We start from the raw sequence: 9669 nt of genomic DNA on the forward strand, positions 1-9669 counted from the left end.
GACTACTTACTGCCAGTAGGGGGTGACACTGAAAAAGGTGTAAAACATGCAGCAGGTATGCCATGGCCAAGGCCTTGTTTTCTTTAACTGGATGTTTATCTGTTTTCCTACATGCTGTGACCTGATGTTAGAAGAGGTGCATAGACTGCTTAATAGATGTCATTTTTCTTAAGCAGAGACTCCATGTGCCACACATGATTGCTTGTTTTGTCCCTACTTTACTGTTGGAAGGTAGCAGATGCAGAAACCTTACAAAACTACTTACTGATCGCCTCTATCTGCAGAAATGGACCAGGAGACCAGGATGGGGGTGGGCTGGAAATGAGGCAGGGTATAAGATTAGAGTTTTACTTTTCCTCCCTTTTTTTCCATTATCCCTCTAGTAGTGGTGGAGAGTCAGGAAAAAGTAAGAGTAGAGAAACTGTCTACATCTTTTGTCTTCCTCCCACCTTGGTTGGGTGGTAGTGTATTCCAGTAACAACCCCATAGTTATGACTTTCTCTTTAATCAGGCACTCATCACAAATCTTCTGGCAGTGGAGTGAGGTATCTTAAATTTGCAGAAGCAAAGTTGCTTCAGGCAGGGGCTGAATCTCTGACACACAATAGGCACTTAATAAATACTTGTTGATTTGACTGGACTGGACTCTTGCTCACTTATCAAACTTCATCCCACTAGAAAACTACTAATTCATACTGTGTTCATGTCTGGATTAACCTGCTCTCTGCTTTGGGGATTACTATAAAACTATGTATCAATAAAATTCATTTTGTTGTCTGTTTCTTTCTCTCCTTCTGCATGCTTGATTAATCATAGCACCCCTCTCAACTGCATTTGGATAAATGAACTGGAGTACATGAATAAAGCATTTATTATTAACTGTTTGCTATGTGCTAAGCCCTGGGAACATCAATTGAAAAGTAAGACAGCCTGTGCTCTCAAATTCACATTCTACTGGGAAGACAATGCATATGGAAGGTTTCACCTGCAAGTCAGATAGAAGGTTCCCATGGTCCTAGGGTAGAGCAGCAAAGTGTGTGATAATGCCACTTCTTTAATGTCATTTCCACTGATAAAATCATATCAATTACTCATGCTGACCCATTGATAGGTACAAGGAATTTGGTGGCAAGAACTTTCTTTTCAGGTTCTTGCTTTGCTATATGTCTCTAGCACCTTGCAGAAGCAGAAGCATTTGCCAAACTGCTTCTGGAAAAGGGTGGCTCCACAGGATCATGGCTGGGAGGACAGTATTTGAAGCATTGCAGCATTGCAGCATGTGAGAAATAATAATACTAAGAAGTTAGGTTTCCACAGGATGTTGCAGTGCCAGGGTGGAGTGAGCACCACCAACCAGTCAGCTTTTAGAAGAAGACGCCCATCTACCACAAACTTCCTGACAGAGGGAGCCCAGGCTGAAAGGGCTCAAACTGGTCAGGGTCCAGGGATGGTCACTAACTTTTTGATAACACGAATGCTTAATTAGACTCATACATGTTATCTGACACACCTCAAGGAGGGAACTTGGCTCATTTACATAACATGGGATGCATGATGAGGGAGGAAAACACGTCAAGGAGGAACATGGGATAGGTGGTTCAAGAAGATTATAACGTGGAAGAGTTTGGGCCAATCCAAGCTCTGAAGGGAGGGGCTAACAGTATAAAGTTTGCTCTCGCTTCTGTATCGGCATACTTCTCTCCTTATAGAGAGCATGCCCGCTTCTTGCAAGAAACATAATAAACGATTCTTTTTTCACTCTGGACTGTTGTTTCATTATTGGTCCCGGAACTGAGACTTGCTCTAGTTAGGGAGGGGCTTGGTGGGCTCGTTTATAACACCAAGACTCTTGGGTTCAGGGTCCTGGCTTCCTCCATTAAGATCTTAAAGGAGATGGTTGTTGTGAGAAATAAAAGTTAAGTTTCTACATAAGTAGATAGAAATCAGCACAGTTGTGAAAGACTGGGAACCACTTCAAGGCCAACCAATCACAGAATAGCAAGTGGGTGGGCCCAGGCAGCAACAACACAATTTTAGGCACAAAATATATGTTAAGGGGTGGAGATCACATGTATGTAAAATGTATGAACAGGGTGTAGAAGGAAGATTGTAACCCAGAAGGATTAGGACCAATCCTGATCCAGAAAGGAGAAGTTAGGCAATCATTAACTATAAAGTTTACTCTCACTTCTGTACTCGGTGCACTCTCCCTTCCTGCAGAGGTGTGCCCACTTCTCATGAGAATTGAAGAACCACTCCTCAACCCCTCCAATAAAGAAAGCTTGAGGCACCAGTTTTTGGAATTAAGTCTGGGATCTTCTTTATAACAGTGGTCAAGCTGGTGGTGGTGGTTTGATTTAGCTGGTGCAATGCTGCCTGCCTCCTCCCTTTCCTTCAGATTGCTTTGCTGCTTCAGCTACACTGGTTTGCCTACTCTGAGTTGCAGTTGGACGGTATTGGTGGGAATGGGTCTGGCCCCTTCTCCATAGGATTTGTCACTCTGAATAATGGCTGTGAGGGCTGGGCTAGAAGTAGGACTGGAGGTTTGGGAAGTGTTACCACTCCCAAGGCTTCTGTGCCTATCCAACAAGATGGTAAGACTTGGATCCATCCGCCAGAAGGAGAGAGTGATGATGCTTTTCAATAGAAAGAGGCCAGAGTTACTGATGAATCCAAAGATGTAGCTATTTACAATTAGGTTATTAATGATTTTTTCTGGAATTTAAGGAGTATTTTTTCCTACTTGAGATCTATTTTAATCAGTTGGTATTTGTATAAGCTAGCACCTTTTTCTTAGAAGAACAAGTGCTTCATTATCTGTATAACATCCTAATAAGGGATACTTTTAGGCCCTGAAAGATGGGATAGTAAAGAGCAGTATTCATTATTGCTTAATCTGGTACTGACCAAATGAAATTGAGCAATCCAAATGTACATTCTCATCTGGCTTATGACTGGTATATTATCATTGGGACATTCATAAATCATACCTGACATAGCTATTTCTACTAGAATATAAAGTAAGATACCCCTAGGGATTGAGGAGGGCCAGGTCATTTAAATAAGTTTGCAGTCCAGAACAGGTCTGGTTAGTTTCTTAAATTTCAAGTATTCTGCATATCCTCAAGTCAAAACAAAAGACTAGGAGTCATAAAATCATGAAGGAAATTTGAATGTATTTTTTGTCAAGTTCCCTGTATATATATATACAGCTATCCAAAACTATAAAAATTTGATTTTATTAAATTAAACAGCTTTTTTTTTCCTCTACAGGGAGAGATTGGTTGTCATGAAAACTGTAACTTTAACTATTTAAAGTAGCTTATGTATTCTTAAATCAGGTGTTTGATTTATACCATCCTAGTGAAGTAGGTAAGTGACTGATACTTCCAGATATAGGAAACAATGGCAGTTTAAGCCACTCAATTGCTTAATCCAGTATTATGCTCATTATGTTTCAATTTTTGATTAATATATCCATAATCCAGGAGATAATATTTTTGTACAGCTTTAATATCAAATGAAATACTACATTTATAAATAATAATAGATATTAGTTATATATGGCTTTAAGGTTTACAAATTGCTTCACAAAGAGAACCTCATTTGACTCTCACTTAAACCCTGGGAGGTAGGATCTATTATTATCCCCATTTTACAAATGAGGAAACAGAAGAAGAAAGAATTTTAGGGACTTCTACAAGTTTACAGAACTGCTAAGTGACTGATGCCAAATCTGAACTCAGACCTTCCTGACTTAAGTTTTCAAAGTACTTTCATATTTACTCTCATTTTAAGCTTCATAAAATCCTTAAGTCAAATAAAACAAATCATTATTGCCATTTTAAGGAATGAGGAAACAGAAGTAATGATCAACAGCTTAGTAGTGACAACCAATAATGAAACTCTTAGTTTTGTATTCTTTCTATTATTATCAAAATTCCTATAATTTCCTATAATAACTCCAAGGGATCTATGATCTCATTAACTGGGATACTTCCTCAATGGTACAGATCAGTGATATCAAACTCAAATAGAAACAGATCCTTACTGGCCACATATTGACTTAGAAAACCACAAATCAATATTATCTATGTTATAATGTATTTTTATTGATTGTGTAAACATTTCCCAATCACATTTTAATTAGTTAAGCAGCAGTTGGGATTTTGCAGCTGTGAGTTTGACAGCTCCATTCTATGACATCCAGACAAACAGCACTACCCCAATTAATGTTACTATTAAAATTATGGGCTTTGTTTTAAGTATGAGCTTGAGGTCATTGCAACCACTGGACAGTTTCCCAAAGTCAATCCAATTTGTTCTCCCCTTCTTATTCAATATGGAGTCTAACACAGAGTTGATCCTCAGTACCCACTGAAGATATATGTACTTGTTGGACCAGAACAATAGGCTGTCCAACTAACAGCATATAATAATCTTTTTGAAAGTTATTTTAATTCAGTGACTCATTGTTCTCTGCCCTGCTTGTCAATCAGTGTTGGTGGAGGCCTCACCCAATCTTGATATGTGTCTTATAGCCACCCCCTACATGTGACCTCTGTACCCCTACCTGCAAACTGTCACATTCTTACTACCTTGGGGAGGAACTGAGATGCAAGGGCTCAACCTCTTTTTGCTTCCATTGACCTATTAGAACTGTCTTAAAGTTATCTATATAAGCTGGCTCCATCTTGAAGCAATTGCTGATCTCCAGTGATCAGCTTGTCAATGTGTTGAAACACTGACATACTTTCATAAACTCCCTTTAATTCTCTTTGTCCTGAGTTTTGCTTCATTAATTGGAGTGAAAAGCCCACATTTTTTTCTTTCAAAAATCTGGATGATTTTGTTTTTCCTTTTTGATAGTTAGACTGAATGCTTCTAAGTGACTATAGATCTCCTCCTGGGGTCTGATGCAACCAGCATTACATCACATGCAAACAAGAGAATCTGGGGGAATCTTACACTTTACAGAGAATCACTCTGTAATTTGTAACCTGCATTGGACATTCTGGGTGACAGTGGCAAATAGTTGTGGCAAACAAACATCTCCTAGCTTTCTGGTTTGTTTGTTTTTAGTGTGGGCTGTTGTTAAAGAAAGTTCAAGAAATAACTAAAATAACAAATGAAAATGTTTGGTAACACAGGTAACCAAAAATTTTTAGTGGCTTTAACTAAGTCAGCTTATTCATATACCTAATAACAATGCCTAAATCTTAAAATAGCCATCCCTCACATGCTCTACCAATTAACTACTTCCTAATTCCTGCAGCTCAAAGTGGTTAAATTCAGCACACATGGTGCTTCATCTCCTGTCTCTCTCATGGTTTTTCTTCTTTCTATCCTGAAGGACCATATTCCTTGTCACATGGAGTAGGAGCTCCTATAGCATCCTGTAGTCAGCAAGAAAACAGACTGTTAATTGGTTAATGGTTTGTATCACTTGGAGAAGGGATTATTATACCTTCATATGCATACTTTAGCATATCAGATTAAACTTCAGAAATCCAAGTTCCCCATCAGCAGACATTGCTATCTTGTAAAAGTATGATTTGTATATGTGCGTAAATAACACATTTATGTTAACAACCACCTTATAGTTACAGTTGGACTTATTTATTGATTTCTTGACTTTTATTTTCACATCCTCTCTCATTCTAATTCACCTAACATTTTCAGCACACTCAATGTAACAATAAAAATGAAAAAAATCATAGAAATAAGAGGTACCTGAAGAGACATGTGGCACAATGTGAGAAAAGGCACATATGGAACAATAATGGCTAGGACACAAGGTCTAGGGTGTATCTGGACTGAGGCACTCACAGTTCCTCAGACAGATTATTTGTTGTAGGATGTGTTGTGTGGAGGGAAAAAGAAGGAATAAGCTAGACTGAAGGCCAGGGCAGGTTTGAGATGGAGTAAGGGCAAGCCAGGACAGAGAGGCTATATAAAAGCATATTTCTATACTATTGGTTTTTATGATTTCTATTTGGGTTTCCTTTAGTTACTTTTGCCTTTGGCTATCCTTGAGAATAGCGTGAAGTCAGGTATATATAGTAGTTTTTCTTCCTTCTTTGTGGTTTGTTCTTCCCTTCTTATTCAATATGGGCCTCAACTCACTATTAAACCTCTTGTTTTTCCATTTTCCTATTTTCCTTTACCCTCGGTTCTCCTTGAACCAAGGTTTTTTTAGCTTTTTGGTATTTTTAGGACTTGGGAATGTTCCCAGAGTGGAGTAGTTTATTCTAAAACAAACAAACAGAGCATAGCTCACTTTAAGGAAGGTATGTGTTCTTGCAAATATAATTATAAAAATGTGTAAATAATTGAATTTTTTTCTCACATTAATCTTGGCTCAGGAAAGTTAAGTGACCTACTCAAGGTCACACAGATTGTATCTGAGTCTGAATCAGAATTGAAATTGAAGCCACTTGATTGAAATTCTGATGCTTTTTGCCATTATACTAATGGTGTTGACATTTATTTAGTTTTCTGGTTTACAACACATTCTCCTCACAACACCCTTGGGAAGTAAGTTGTGTACAAATATATTATTGAGCCAAGATGATAGAGTAGTAGTAGCAACCTAGCCAAATTCTTCCAACATACTTCTGAACAATTTAAAAATAATACTTTAAATCAAATTTTGGAGCAGCAAAGTCAACAAAACATCAGGAGTTTTCTATCCTAAGACAACTTTAGAGGTCAAAAAGAGAGATCCATGACAACAGGGTAGGTGCCACCCAGAGTGCATACAGTGGGAACACCAACAGTAGGCCTTGGAGGTAGCTGCTGCAGTAGCAAAAGCAGCTTTGGAGCTCTCAGCCTAGAGATGGTAATGGAGTCAGACTACTTGTCAGAAAGAAATTACAGGGGACCCTTTTCTGGCATTTGGTGCAGCTAGTGCTGACTGGCAACTCTATTACCCATTTGCATTTCTGTGTTGTAATTCTGGGGCAGAGAGGACTGATGGTAGTTGGTCACAAGGGAGCAGGGGCTCAAGTCACACTTCTGGGGCCAAGAAGAACACTAAAACTTGTGGCTTCAGGGGAGCAGGGGCCCTTCCTGGGTAAAGACCTGAACACAGACTAAGAGAGTGGTGATTATACCTCTGCTGGGTCATCAAAGTACTGATAATTTGCAGACCCCTAGAACTAGCTCTGAAGACAGAAACACAAAAAAGCCTGAAAAAACCTAAAGCTTGGTACAGTGCCTCCCTACCCAAAGGTGAGCAAAACGCAACTTTAACATAAAGTTCAAAGTCAAGAAATAGGGGGGAAAATGAGCAAATAAACAGAAAAGAGCATCAAAAAAAAGCCTGACACTGGTAATTTTATATCCATATTCACAATCCTCCACCTTTGAAAATAACGGAAAGCGACATCCTCTCATAACCACTCCTTTGGGGCAAAATTTAAAAATTATAATTTCACAGAATTCAGTATCAACTATTTTATCCTTGCATGCACTTTCATCAGAATCACTCAATAAGCATTTAATAAATGCCATGTTACATATACTATGCTAGGCACTGAAGAGACAATCCTGCCCCTGAAGAAGCTCACATTCCAGCAGAGAAAAACAACACACGAGTCAGTGAGGACTCACAGAAAGGCTCGTCGTCTCAGAATCAGAAAACTTGGGCTGCAGTCCTGGTTCTGATCCATGCTGTTTGACCTTCAGTAAGTCACTTAAACTTCCAAACCTTAATCTTTTCATCTGTAAAATTTTACTTATTTTATTTATATTCTAGGTCTTTTTTGAGGAAATTGTGGTTTTTTTTTTATGTGATTATTATGTCACTTTTAGCCATCTATTAATACTTTAAATTTTTTGGATTCTCTCATGTATCACGTAAATTTCCTGGAACTCTCATGGTATAATCAAAATCAATCAATAAATAAAATAACCATTACACACTAGGAAATATTGTGTGAACACTGTCACCATCATGAATATGTAGAAACTTAATAGTGAATTTTACAGTTTAAAATCCTCAGCTACCTATGATGGCTAACATTAGGTCACCACAATAAAATAATGGTATAACAGGGATAAAAATGCTGAGGCTACCAAAGTGTGGGCTGTGTCTCCTTATATGACAATTCACAATGTCATATAAATTCATCAAAACAAAATTACTGACTAAAAGCCATTAAAATAAGATAGAAGTACCAGAGAGGAACAGCATAATTAACTGTAAGTATTGAACATATTCAGGAAAATTTGTATGAGTTTGTCTAACGGAATGGTTATCAGAGAAAGAAAAAGAGAAGCAGAAAAAGACAAAGCACATCTGAGAGACAATCCTCTGATAATGTCTTTCTTAATTTAACCATATTTTTCTTTTGCCATATTCAAAATATTTCCATTTTGGTAAAACTTGCCCAAACTTTTCATCTTCGAGGATAGATTTCCAGTTTGCAACCACCTCTACTCCATAATAATCTTTAGTTGAAATTTTATGTTGATAATTATATTTACTATCTATTGCTGATTAAAGAGTCACCTGTTTTCAATGTCAGATACGTGGAAGAACATAATCTATGTGGAGTTACTTGACATCATTATTTACAGTTGGAGATGGAAAGGACCTTAGAGATCACCAAAATCAACAACTTAATTCTAAAGTTGAGAAAACTGAGAGACAGACTTGTGCTCATTGTGATTCTATATAATTTCTCTATGTTTATTTTAAAATGAAACTTGTGCAATGTGATCTGTAATGCCCTATTCATCTGTAACATACTATTATGATTCTAAAATGAACGTAAATATGTATACAAACACAGCAAATAATATCGAATTACAGATAGACAGTGCTGTTGTACTGTTGTGGTAATGAGATAGAAAAAAAAGCTGATGTCAAGGATTTATGTTTAAAGTGGGTTCCTGAGCATGCTATACGGCAAGAAAAAATTCAGATTTGTCTCATGCCATCTATTACTGCAATTTCTCTATTCTATGACATTTGGTAAAGTAACAATTATATTCTGGCACAGCTAATCTTTTAAATTATCACAGAAAGATTTATTTGTCCTTACAGTTGTACCTTTCATAGGTTGTTCACAGGAGAAAGAAAGGGTATCAGGGCATTTTTGAAAGGTTATTAACAAGGGTTGAATCAAAGGAATTAATGACAGTTAAAATGTTTTAATTAGTCAGAAAATTCAGACCAATCCCTGTCTTCTTCTTTAAACTGAGATATTGCTATTTAGGGGTTTTTTTTTTTTCTTTTTTGGGGGGGGGGGGAAGACAGCAGAAGATGTTTAGGAATTAAAGTTTTTAGGCACCTTGGAATCTTGGAAGAATTTTTAAAAAAACTAACTTCAATAAATAGATGTATTTTTTAAAACTAATCCATCAGCCAGCAAAATTGTTTCTTTAGATTGTAGTGAAAATAAATTTTAGTACTTTAATACAATAGTAGGAGTAAGTTGGTCAGTTTAGCATTATTGATTTGATTTTGTCTTAAAATAAGCAGTTGTGTGCTATGATGTAGTAAACTGATGGGGACCCCAAAAGGCAAAAAAACATGTTTCTGGAAGCACCCCTAGTCTCAGTAAACCCCTGTGAGAAAATTCTTTCCTTGTTACAGGCACATACAGAGTTGACCCTGTAATTCCTCAGATAAAGGCTATCATCATACGCACATGGGCTGCC

Source organism: Vombatus ursinus, unplaced genomic scaffold (genome assembly GCF_900497805.2).
Source record: "Vombatus ursinus unplaced genomic scaffold, bare-nosed wombat genome assembly UNPS02014832.1, whole genome shotgun sequence".
Classification (NCBI taxonomy): Eukaryota; Metazoa; Chordata; class Mammalia; order Diprotodontia; family Vombatidae; genus Vombatus; species Vombatus ursinus.